Here is a 12894-nt window from a genome sequence, read left to right on the forward strand (position 1 = left end):
AGAACAATGTCAACTTCTTGATTTTTGTTTTTCTTATCCTTTATCTAAAGATACATCAGTTGTCAGCATGAGGCCAAGAAGAGCTAATTTCATAGGCTGCTTTTTTGGCTTTGTATTGTCAATGAAAATCTTTGACTGCCTGAAGGTTTTCCCTGATGCAGGTTGGGGCATGACTTTTGGTAATAAACACAATGGGACAGCCAATGCCTATTAAAACTACTTCTATTTCCATGAAGGGAGGTTGCTTCTTCTATGGCCCACCTGAAGGATAATAAAACAATGAAACTAAGCCAAATTTGTAATAAACCAGGTTTTATAATTGAGCTGTTAATTTGAGAAATGTACAACATGTTAACTACTTCACAAACTATTCTTTCTCAAGTGGCTACTACTGCCCTCTTCTCTTTCAAAATTACTTTTTATTTATTTCACATTTTTTGTGGTACTGTTCAATCATTTCAGTTGTACCTGACTATTCATAACCCCATTTGGGGTTTTCTTGTCAAAGGTACTGGAGTAGTTTGCCACTTCTTTTCCAATTTCTTTTACAGATGATGATCTGGTGCAAAAAGAGTTAAGTGACTTGCCCAAGGTTACACAGCTCTGAAATCAGATTTGAACTCATGGAGGACTCTTCCTGACTCCAGGCCACATACTCTATCCACTGGGCCACTCAACTGCCCAGTATTTTGCATTTACTTATGAGCATATGTGTACATGCCCCTACCCCCCCTACCCCGCCCCCACACCCATCCCCAATCTAAGTTCTTTGAAGGCAAGAATTGTTTCCATTTTGTCATTTCTATCCCCAGTGCCTAGCATGGGGCTTAACAAATGTCTGGTAAAATTATGTAGCATCTCTAAGTAGGCCTTAGTTTACTGATTTATAAAATGAAGGGGTTGGACTAGATTACCTGTAAGATTCATTCCAGGTTTAAGGCTGTGATGAAAATTGGGATCTTTTAGGCCAGTGAATGGTTCCAGTATGCTTATATATACAATAATAGTTACTAGTATAATAATAGCCATTCACTAATTGAAAAAATAAAAGCTGGCTGCTTCTTGTACATCCTGCTCAATTTGAATGTGATATTCCCACCACTGCCTTCTTAACCTCCAAATAAGCCTGTCTGTCTTTATGTTTCACCCAATCCTAAAATATATGCAATTACTATGGGTCTTGTTTTTAAAAACAACAAAAAAAAGTTGTTTATTTGTTTAAAATATTTATGGTTGATCATGTAGAGTTCGTTTGCTTTAATCAGACCTGTGCTTACATCAAGCTAGCTCTCAGTGAGGAAAACTCCACTTATCAATGCACACATTGCACCTGCTCTGCAACTCAGTCTTACTGACTTAACTTAGTTGCCTCCTAATCCCTGAGAAGTTAACTGACTTCTCTTGGGTCACACTGTCAGAATACGGAAGAGGTGGTTCTTGTTTTGTTTTTGTTTTTTGTTTTTTTTGCAGGGCAATGGGGGTTAAGTGACTTGCCCAGGGTCACACAGCTAGTAAGTATTAAGTGTCTGAGGCCGGATTTGAACTCAGGTACTCCTGAGGCCGGTGCTTTATCCACTGTGCCACCTAGCCACCCCCCCAAGAGGTAGTTCTTGAATCCAAAGCCAGCTTTGTATTTACTCTGGTATGCTGCCTGGACCATCCATGCATTGAACTAAAATGTTACTTTTATTTTTCCTGCACATGTGGGTTCATATCAATTCTCTAAGATGAACCAGCTCTACTACTTGCTATCCACTCTTCCTTTTCTGAGCCTTTTTTTTACATACATGCCCCTCAACCAACAAAAGAAAAGATAATTAAGCTAGATGGCTTTAAAGTCATCCTTCCAACTCTAGAATTACTATGAATCCTTCTCTCAGGCACCTATGCAGTTCACTTTTTAAAAGTAATATGTAGGGGCAGCTAGATGGCGCAGTGGATAGAGCACCGGCCCTGGAGTCAGGAGTACCTGAGTTCAAATCCGACCTCAGACACTTAATACTTACTAGCTGTGTGACCCTGGGCAAGTCACTTAACCCCAATTGCCTCACTAAAAACAAACAAAAAAAACAAATAAAAGTAATATGTACATTTAAATGTTTTCAATAGGATTTTCCTGGACAGAGCCAAGATGATGGAGGAAAGACAGTAATCTCTCAGAACTCACAACATGATCACTCCAAAAAACCTCCAAATAATGCCATAGTACAATTCTTCAAGCAACAGAACTCACAAAAGAACAGGCTGAGATTATTTTCCAGCCAAAGACAGCTTAGATGGCGGGGGCTGCTATGCCCAGGAGGGAGTAGAGACCAAGCTTGAGGTCACACTGACACAGATCCAGTCCCAGGCCGGTCCTGCCAGAAAAAGAGCCCACCAGTCTCTGAATTAGCTGCAGCACCAGTGTCATCTGGAACTAAGTTCACATTCTGGTGAGAGGGCTGACTGGTTGGGGGGGGGGGCGCAGCTTACAGGGGTCTCTGCTGGCACAGAGGCAGAAATTGGATGTTTCACCCCTGCTAGGAACTAGGAAGTAGGCTTCAGTGGCAGTGACCCAGGTTGAGGAGGGGCTCAGGATCATCAGAGCTAACAACCACAGCACACAGTTTTGTTGCATGATTAATTAGTAAATTGGACTGGGATTATCTATGGACCAGAGAATAGGCCAAGCAAGTGAAGAACCTGCCCCTCCTTAAATACCACCTTAGACCCCCTGAAGCTTGGGACAGTACATCCTGGAAGCAGTACCCCACCTTAAGAAGGAGTTAAAAGTCAAGTAAAAGCCAAGCAAGATGAGCAGACAAAGAAAAATGCGGACCATAGAAAGTTTCTTTAGCAACAAGGAAGACTGAGGTACACCCTCAGAATAGGATAGCAACATCAGGGCTCCTACATCCAAAGCTTCCAAGAAAAATTGGTCTCAGGCCACAGAAGTGCTCAAAAAGGACTTTGAAGATAAAGTAAGAGAGGTAGAGGGAAAAAAAAGAAAGAGAAATGAGAGTGATGAAGGAGGGTCAAGAAAAAAGTCAACAGCTTGAAAAGTCAAATTGTCCAAATGGAAAAGGAGGTACAAAATCTCTCTCAAGAAAATCATTGCTTAAAAATTAGGATTGAGCAAACAGAAGCAAATGACTTTATGAGAAATCAAAACACAATAAAGCAAATCCAAATGAACAAAAAAAAAGAGGGCAATGTCAAATATCTCCATGGAAAAACAGCTGACCTGGAAAATAGATCCAGGAGAGAGAATCTGAAAATTATTGGACTACCTGAAAACAATGATCAAAAAAAGACCTTAGACATTATCTTCCAGGAAATTGTCAGGGATATTCTAGAAACAGAAGGTAAATAGAAATTGAAAGAATCCACCGATCACCTCCTGAAAGATATCCCAAAAGGAAAACTCCCAGGAATATTATAGCCAAATTCTAGAGCTCCCAGGTCAAGGAGAAAATATTGCAAGTAGCCAGAAAGAAACAATTCAAATACCATGGAGCCACAGGCAGGATAGCACAAGATATAGCAGCTTCTACATTAAAGGATCGGAGGGCATGGAATATGATATTTCAGACGGCAAAGGAAATGTGATTACATCCAAGAATCACCCACCCAGCAAAATTTAGTATAATCTTTCACGGGGAAAAATTGGACTTAAATGACAAAGAGGACTTTCAAGTATTTGTGATGAAAAGACCTGAACTGAATGGACCCTAGAGAAGCATAAAAAGGTAAACAGGAAAAAGAAATTAAGAAGGATGTTAAACGGTCAAACTGTTTACATTCCTACATGGGAAGATGATACATATAACTCATAAGAAATTTCTCAGTATTAGGGCAGATGATAGAAATAAATTTAGAGGGCACAGGTAGGAATTGATTATGAAGGGATGATATCTATAAAGCATTTATTTTTAATCTTTTTTTGTGGTGTGGTTGGAGTAGGGTGACATACCCAGGGACAAGCAGTGACTGTTGTGACTGGGGCCGAATTTGGGCTTGGGTCCTCCTGGGTCCAGGGTGGGTGCCTAGCTGCCCCATGATGACATCTTTAGAGTAAAATTGAGGGGTGAGAGGACTGTACTGGGGGGAGGGAGAAGGGGAGAGGTAGAATGGGATGAAATTCCACATGAAAGAAACAGGATAGGGCTTATGGAGTAGGGGAAGAGAGGAGGGAAGATGGGGCAGTGAATGAACCTTACACTCATTAGAATTGACTCAAAGACCTTAATCTCATCAGAGTTGGCTGAAAGAGGGAATAACATACATACTCAATTGGGTGGAGTAATCTATCTAACCCTGAAGGAAAAGTAGGAGGGGAAGGGGATAAGGTGGGAGGGCAGAATGGGGATGGGGACAGTCAGAAGCAAATCCCCTTTGAGGAAGGATAGGGTGAAAGAAGACAGATAATAGAATAAATATCATGGGGAAAGGAATAGGATGGAGGGAAACAATTAACAATAGTAACTGTGAAAAAGAGAAAAGGAAAAAAAATTGTACCAAAAAATATTTATAGCAACTCTTTGTGGTGGCTAAGAATTGAATATCAAAGGAATTATAATAAGTTATTAATTAATTTAATTATTTTATGCCATGCATCAAGCAGAACAATGTAAAGAAAGAAGGGATGTGTGCTTTAAATTTTCTGAAGAGCTGAATTCAGAAACAATTCACTTCTGTATGTTTTTTCATTGTCTGTGAACATCTAAAGTGCTATGACTCCCACTGAAAAGCTGTTTTCTCTGATTAATCACCTATTATCTGATTGCTTTATTATGTATCTTTGAATAAAAAGTTCCTTTAAAAATTTTCACCAGCTTAGCTAGCTACATTAATCAAATGAATAGAAAAATTAAAATCGTGATTTACAAGTAATTTACAAAAATGTGTAAATATAATAAGCGTGTTCTGTCAAATTGTCCACAAGGGCAAAAAAGGCTTTTGTAATGTTAATAAAATGAAGAATTTTTAAATGTTAACATATTTATTTCACCTTTAACCCTTTAAAATTTTTGTTCATGCTTTGTAGCATACACACTAACACAAAAGCACATATGTAAATTATAAATATGAAAATACACATGAAATAAATGTTGAAGTTGTTTGGTGTTTTTTTTTTTTAACTCAAAGATGTGCAAGCAAAAACAATGTGGAGACCACTGACTTAATAAGTCATAAGATATTTATGCTTTCTCAGGCTGGGAAATTATAAAATCAACTGAACTCTTGGGAATGAATCCACTAAGTTAGAGGAGAAATAGAAGAACCAATTGACCGTGAGCAGAGAAGGGGCACAGAGAAATATAACAGACAGGGAACTCTGTGGGGACAAAGACTATGTCTATCTTACTTAGCACAATGCCTTCCACATAACAGGTACTCAATAAATGTTCTATGAATCAATGATTATGAGGGCAGGTATTATAATTATAAATTATAAGAAAAACAGTACTCTTTTTCAGTGTCAAATTCCTGCTTTAAAGGAAGGGGGTATGTGTGTTTTAAAGGAAGGGGGCATGTTCATTTTAAAGGAAGAACTTAGATTATCCTCCTTAAGCAGCAACTAACTCACTCTAAGCACAGCCCACAGCCCCCTATGGAACATTCTCCATGGCACATGATATATTTCTTGTCTCTGTGGGAAAGAAATACACATTATTTAGAAAAGAGGAAAACCCAAATATGTTATTTTTGTCAGGCTGCCAAAATATGAATAATGCCCTAATTCTCAACCTTACCTCAAGCACCCAACCTAGTCAAAATAAGCTACCTGATATGTGCACGCAATGCAAAAAAATTAGAACACATGTTCCATGAAAATTCAAGGCACACATTAAAATGTAGGCCACTGTGGCACTGTGTCCCCCTGACTTCAGACAGGGCTTTCCTTGACCCATAATCATGAGCAAAATGAGAACAGTGCTAAAGGAATGTTTTAAAATACCAAAGAAGAAAAGATGTCATCTAAAGCATTTGACTAAACTTCCATTTATTCATTCATTCAAAAAGCATTTAATTATAGCCTTCTAACAAAATATGTATCCTCAAGAAGCTTACATTTTAATTTTGGGGGTCTCTTTACATTTTAATCATTTCTATTTCCATCATCCTGCACTTGAAGTCCCATTAAATACTGGCAAAAAGTATTTGCTAAATCCAAGACTATTCCAAAGGAGTCATGATGGAAAATGCTCTCTACATCCAGAAAAAAGAACTGTGGAATCTGAATGTACATTAAACCATACTATTTCTACCTTTTTTTGTTTTTATTTTCTTTTTTGAAATTTTTTCCATTTTGTTCTCATTCTTCTTTCACAACATGATTAATGTGGAAATATGTTTAATGTGATTGTACATATATAACCTATATCATTGCTTTCTGTTTTGGATAGGGGAAGGAAGTGGGAGCGAGGGAGAAAAATTTGGAACTCAAAATGTTATAAAAACAAATGCGGAAAACTATTTTTTACATGTAACTGGAAAATAATAAAATACAATTAAGATGGGGGGAGAAGTATTTACTATGATCTATCTCCCACAAAAGAGTAGAATATTCTGCTATAGGCATTTAATAAAGGTTTACGGGGGGGGGGGGGGGCAGCTAGGTGGCACACTGGATAAAGCAACCAGCCCTGGATTCAGGAGGAACTGAGTTCAAATCTGGCCTCAGACACTTGACACTTACTAGCTGTGTGACCCTGGGCAAGTCACTTAACCCTCATTGTCCTGCCCAAAAAAGAAAGGAAGGAAGGTTTACTGGATTGAATTGTCCTGCCTGGTGAATACCAGATAACCAACAATGTTCATGGATCAATTCATCTTTTTCTTCCTTTTCCATCCGTATTAAAAGCTAACCAGGTTTTATTATTATGCTTAACAATAACAACAAAACCCAACTCAGAACATAGGCCCTACAGCTATTTTAGCTGGGAGAATCTTACTCATTCAGCAAATATATAGTTGGTTGTGCATGATCCAAAGATGTATATAGTCCCTGACCTCATGACTCTTAAATCTGAGACTGAACAAAACTGGGCTCTCAAAGCTGGTGTTAAATTTAATTCTCTATTTCTCCTCCTCTTTAATGGTTTCAAAATCCCTGAACTCCATCAACCTTGTTATAGATCCAACTCTAAAACCATTGCTTCATTAATTTCCTTGCAGCACATATTCTCATAAATAAAACTGTAAAGCTCTGTTTTCAAAAGCACATTTCAGATTCACAATAACTTTGAGTATCTTAACACTTTTCATAGTAATCCACCCCAACGATCAAAGGAAAGGACAGAGAACGATCATTTAAAAACATATTGGGGGGGGGGGGGGAAGGGGCGGGGGAATGGTGGATAAAGCACCAGCCCTGGATTAGGGAGGACCCGAGTTCAAATCCGGCCTTAGACACTTGACACTTACTAGCTGTGTGAAGAGAGAAAGAGAGGAGAGAGAGGAGAGGGAGGGAGAGAGGGAGGGAAGAAGGAAGGAAGGAAGGAAGGAAGGAAGGAAGGAAGGAAGGAAGGAAGGAAGGAAGGAAGGAAGGAAGGAAGGAAGGAAGGAAGGAAGGAAGGAAGGAAGGAAGGAAGGAAGGAAGGAAGGAAGGAAGGAAGGAAGGAAGGAAGGAAGGAAGGAAGGAAAACATATATGGGACAGAGTAAATGCTATCAGATTTATCCACGGGTAAGAAAAAAAACTGGCTGTTTTATTTGGGTAGTTAGGGGCTATCCCCTCCAATGGTCTGGAGGGTGCCCTGTTGTTCTTTTGTATCAATTAACTCACAAATACAACAACCAGTCTTAACACACAAAGTTCTTGGAAATGATGTAAAGTGGATTTGATTTTTCCTATCATGTGGGTTGGTTGTTGTCCTTCATTCTCAAAGAGGACCAAAATGACATCAGTAGGTTGGGGTCAATTTACAGTGTGTTCAGCTGTGGCTGATCAGAACAATAAAAGAGGGTTCTACCACAGGTCAGGTACAAAAAAGTTCACATGAACATTTGGATCAGAGATCACTCTAAATTTGCACATTTCACATTTTGCTAAGTAAAGGAACAATTCAAATCCTAACCAGGTACACTATTAAAATTTTACATACACATTGGTATATGTCTGTTCACACATATATCCACTAACATCCTACCTAATCAATTCTTTATTGTGAAAGCACAAAATTTCAAGAGCTTAAAATGAATATGAGAGGTATAGGCCCACCCTAAAGAAGCAAGAATTTGGAAGCAGCATGGCAGGAGCACTAGCATTGCAGGCGAAAAACTTGGGTTCAAGATCCCACCTGGGCAACCTTGGATAAGTCATAACTTTCCTGGGTCTCAATTTTCTCGTCTGTAATTTGAGGATTTAGATTAGGCTAAAAATAAACAGAAAAGAAGAAGGGATGGCAATCCACATGAGGCAAACTATAAAGGTTAAATACTTGTCAGTCTGAGAAAGCCCTGGAAGCAGATAGGTAGGTCAACAAGAATTTTTTTAGTTAAAACTGCTAAACTAGATGAAGAAAAAATAAGTGTCCATCACTGTGTGTGTAGCACTCTTTTCTGTGACTGCCTTAGCACCACCATCTTAAAATCTAAAAAATGTCATCAGAACTCCCCAGACATACCAAGAACAGAAAGAGCTGCTTATCATACAGAACATGGAATTCAACCAAGTCCAAGATAGCCTTCCTCCCTCAGCACAGAAAAAGGCACTTTATCTTGCTACAACAGGGATAAGGTTAAAACGGGGGGAGAATATGAGGACGGAGTTGCTGCAGGGAGTAGAGGAAAAGAATATCTTTTTTCATAAAGTAAAGTCTGGCTTCACTAGTCCAGTCAGACAGATTTATAATCAATCATTCCAAAAGGGAAAGTAAATTTCTAAAAAGCCAAAATTATAAATTATTTTATTCAAGTAAACAAAAATGTATTATCCTATGTGCCGGGCATTATTCTTAGTTCTGGGGACACATAACAAGGTATGTAATATAAAATAAAGTAGAGAATGTGTAATAAAGGGGGTACCCCCACAACATGCAAATAACAATACAAATAATAAGGGTGTTAGGATGTGTCCAGTGTAAATTGGAAATAATCTCAGATGGTGATTACATTTAAATGCTATTTGTATTATACTTTATTATTGAATGTTTTGGAATTATAAGTTTCAAAAACTAAAATATACCCTAGCAAAGCTCAAATCATTTTTTCCCCATAAAAATATATCATGAGAATGGCCATGCTGAGAATGGGGGAGATGGAGCAGGTAATTTTGAAGAATACAAATTATTTAAAAAACAGAGGAACTAAGGATAAACCACCATCAATGGGTATTTCTTGCCTTTTAAGCCTCCGCCTTTCCTAGTAGGTAAAACAAACGTTATTTAGGCACCAATGGTAGGTTATGTTGTTGTTGTTTGTCCTTCATTCTCAAAGAAGACCATGACATCTGGAGGTGATGTCATGACTTGCAGTGAACTGGATTTAAGTGAGGAAGGGCTGTGAAAGGTCACCAACCTCACTCTTTCCTCCAGAGCCATCAGGGTCTACTGGCAAGCTATACATCAGGACAACTTGGAGATGGCTCTGGGTTGTTTAAGGCAATTGGAGTTAGATGACTTGTCCAGGGTCATAGTCATACAGCTGGTGTCAGAGGTGACATCCGTACTCAGGCTCTGCTTTATCCACTGTGACACCTAGCTTGCCTGATAGGTTAAGTAGATTGCCCAAGGCCACGCAACTCTAAAACTGGAGTCCAGGTTTCCCAATTCCCAGGTCCATTTTCTATCCTAACAGCTACACAGTACAGAGTCCAAAACTATAGCTCCATCCCTTTACTACCCCCCACCCAATTCCAGTATTTCTCAGCCAATCTGTGTGACGAGATGATTAATTATATGGTCCTAGCACAAGATGAAAGAGATGTGTGTTCTTTCCCAAGGTTTGTATCTAGACAATCCCCAACTCAGAGTGCAAGCGTAACCAGTTTAACTCACAAGCCCAGCTGGTTCTGCCTTGAAGCACAGGCCACACACTTGAATATTACTCTCCAAAAAGAGGCAGCTGAAAATCCCAAAGTCAACAAGAGGAAGAGATCAGCTGCTCAGACATCACCAAGAGCCATCTAAGATGTTTAAGGCTGCAATTGATAAGGAACTTAAACATCACCATTCTTCTAAACATCTGAGTCCTTCCAAATTTATCTCAATCATGTTCACAGCAAGTTCAGAAGTATAAAGAGAGTAGAAGATACCACAATTGTTGATGTGGATGAGTCTGTCATTAGTGAAAAGTTATCAACAATTTTTCCATGAAGAGGAAAAAGAAAATTAGTGAAATCCTATTGTTCTTCCTTTCTTCTCTTTTCTTTCTTCTCTTTCCTCCTCCCTTTTTCTTTCCTCCTATCATTCTCTTACTTCCCTTTCTTTTTCTTACCTCCTATCCTATTTTCTTCCTTTTTTCCTTCCTTTGCTCCTTTTTCTTTCTCTTCCCTGTCCTCCTTTCTCTTACTTTCTTCCTTGTATGCTTCTTTTTCTTTCTTTTGTCCTCCTTTCTTTCTCTCCCTATCTCACCCAGGCTAGAAATATAATAGCTACTCACAGGCCCATTCCACAACCATTGATACAACTTTGATCTACTCAATTTCCCAACCTGGGCCAGGTGTACCACACAGGGACTCATCCTATAAATGCCTAACTTTAGTGGGACATCTGATTGGTTTAGCCTACCTAGCTCAGAACTCCCAAGATCAAGAGATCCACCAGCCTCAGCCTCCCCACTGAAAGGATGACAGACTTTTGCAAGTGAATTTCCATTATGCTTAGGCATGTCATAACTCCAAGGGCTTTAAAAACATATCACAGCCAATTTCTGCTTATTCACAGAGACTATCTGAAAGCCTCCAACCTGCTATCCAAGTGGATTGGAAGTTATTAGAAAAAAACCCATGATGAAGAGTCATATCTAGGAACAGTGGGGTAAGAGTACATGTGATAGGTTAGGCAGATTTACTGGGAAAAGACCATGTACTTTAGATTCTTGATCTCAAGATCAAGGCTTTTCTTTCTCCATAACAAGAGTTCTTAACTTGGGGTCCACAAACTTTGGATAGCATGATAGAGACAGATCTGCATTTCAATATAGTTTCCTTTGTGATTCTTTTATTTTGTATATTTAAAAATATTACTCTATGAAGGGATCCATAAAGGATTCACCAGACTGCCAAAGTATCAATGACACAAAAAAGGTTAAGAACCCTTGATAACAACCCTCGATGGATCCAAAAGAATTACGATTTTTCTCAGCTTAGGTTTGCATTTCCTCCTCTGTAAAATAGGGGAGCTAGCCAGGTAGGACACCCCTGATATCATTTCTATCACATTTTAACAGAGGCGAACATACACATTGCCTGGTGATGCCTAACAAATGTTTTTAGAATAGCTGGGGAAAACCTTATCATTTCTTTTTTTTTTTTTTAATCACATTTTGGGCTCTGAAGTTTGCACGTGTGTGTGTGTGTATTATTTGATCTTTACAACAACCCAATGAGTTTATTACGTATTCCCTTTTAGGGGGTGTCATTACACGACCCTTTTAGAGATGAGGAAATTAAGGCTGAGAAATTAGGAGACGTGTCCATAGTCACACAAGTAGGAAATATTCAGAGGCAGAATTTGAACACAGGTTACTGATTTTCAAGTCTAGCTCTACCTGTATCACACTGTCTTGGTGACTTGCATGTCATAAGGTTCCCAGCTCCAAAGTCAAAACCATAGGAGCTACAGGAAAACAAGATTCTATCAGCACTTTTCATATTCCTTCTACTACAGCAAAACAAAGTGAGAAAAAAGAAATAACAAACTTCTAAGAAACATTAAATGCCTCAAGCTTTCCATCCAAGAAAGCAAATATGAGTAAGTAGGGAAGAATCAACTCCACATACTATACTTCATTTCACCACCAAACTGGTGTTTAGAACAGTTCTTCTGTTTGAGTATCTGAATAACATCTAAGGCAATCTATCGTAGCACTTAAGAAGCTAACCAAACTGGTAATATGTAATATGAGGAAGTGATATTGACTCTGATGCCCCAATCAAAACCATGAATCCAGAACAATGACTACCATACCTTTGGCACAGAATCTGAAAGTTGCTTAATTCAGCAGGAATGAAGACAACTATGCTGAATAATGAGAAGATATGGAAATAGTCCCACTAAGACAAAAAAAATGTCCCACTGAAATATTCTTCTCACAGTTAACAGCTGCACATACAGTACATAATAGCAAGTGGTGAATTTTAACTAGTACTGTCATCTTGCCTAATAAAGTATGCTGAAGTGTACCTTTAACAAAGCAAGAAAAAAGGGTTATGCTGTATCCACATTTATGGCAATCACCTAGGAAATTAGGAAACACCAGATCTCCTCATAGTGTGCTTTTAAACACAATATTTCTCAAGTGACAAAGCCTACTGCTGATTAATAATTTGAATATGCTATATAATACGCATATAATATATACACATGATATATAAATAATGTATAGAATATATAATACCACTGCAAAAAAATAAGTTTTTCAACTTTAAAATCCAATTGTATCGGGGCACCTAGATGGCGCAGTGGATAGAGCACTGGCCCTGGATTCAGGAGTACCTGAGTTCAAATCCGGCCTCAGACACTTAACACTTACTAGCTGTGTGACCCTGGGCAAGTCACTTAACCCCCATTGCCCCACAAAAAAAAAAAAATCCAATTGTATTCTTGTTCTTATCAAGATATCTAATAGCTTCCCTAACTGTTACTACTTCTACTTAAATTAATATCTCCAAAGTACAATCTACCAAAATAATTTTTTTAAATTTATTTTACTTTTAATTTATGGAATAAAACAAGCATTTCTTTAT

General features: G+C 38.4%; 1 protein-coding gene across 1 annotated transcript in view; it reads right to left on the reverse strand.

Annotated features, from left to right (window-relative positions):
- MAP4K4 (mitogen-activated protein kinase kinase kinase kinase 4) overlaps positions 1-12894 on the reverse strand; it is a 289640-nt gene that overhangs the window by 167496 nt on the left and 109250 nt on the right.

The sequence above is a fragment of the Dromiciops gliroides genome, chromosome 3 (genome assembly GCF_019393635.1).
Source record: "Dromiciops gliroides isolate mDroGli1 chromosome 3, mDroGli1.pri, whole genome shotgun sequence".
NCBI classification, from domain to species: domain Eukaryota; kingdom Metazoa; phylum Chordata; class Mammalia; order Microbiotheria; family Microbiotheriidae; genus Dromiciops; species Dromiciops gliroides.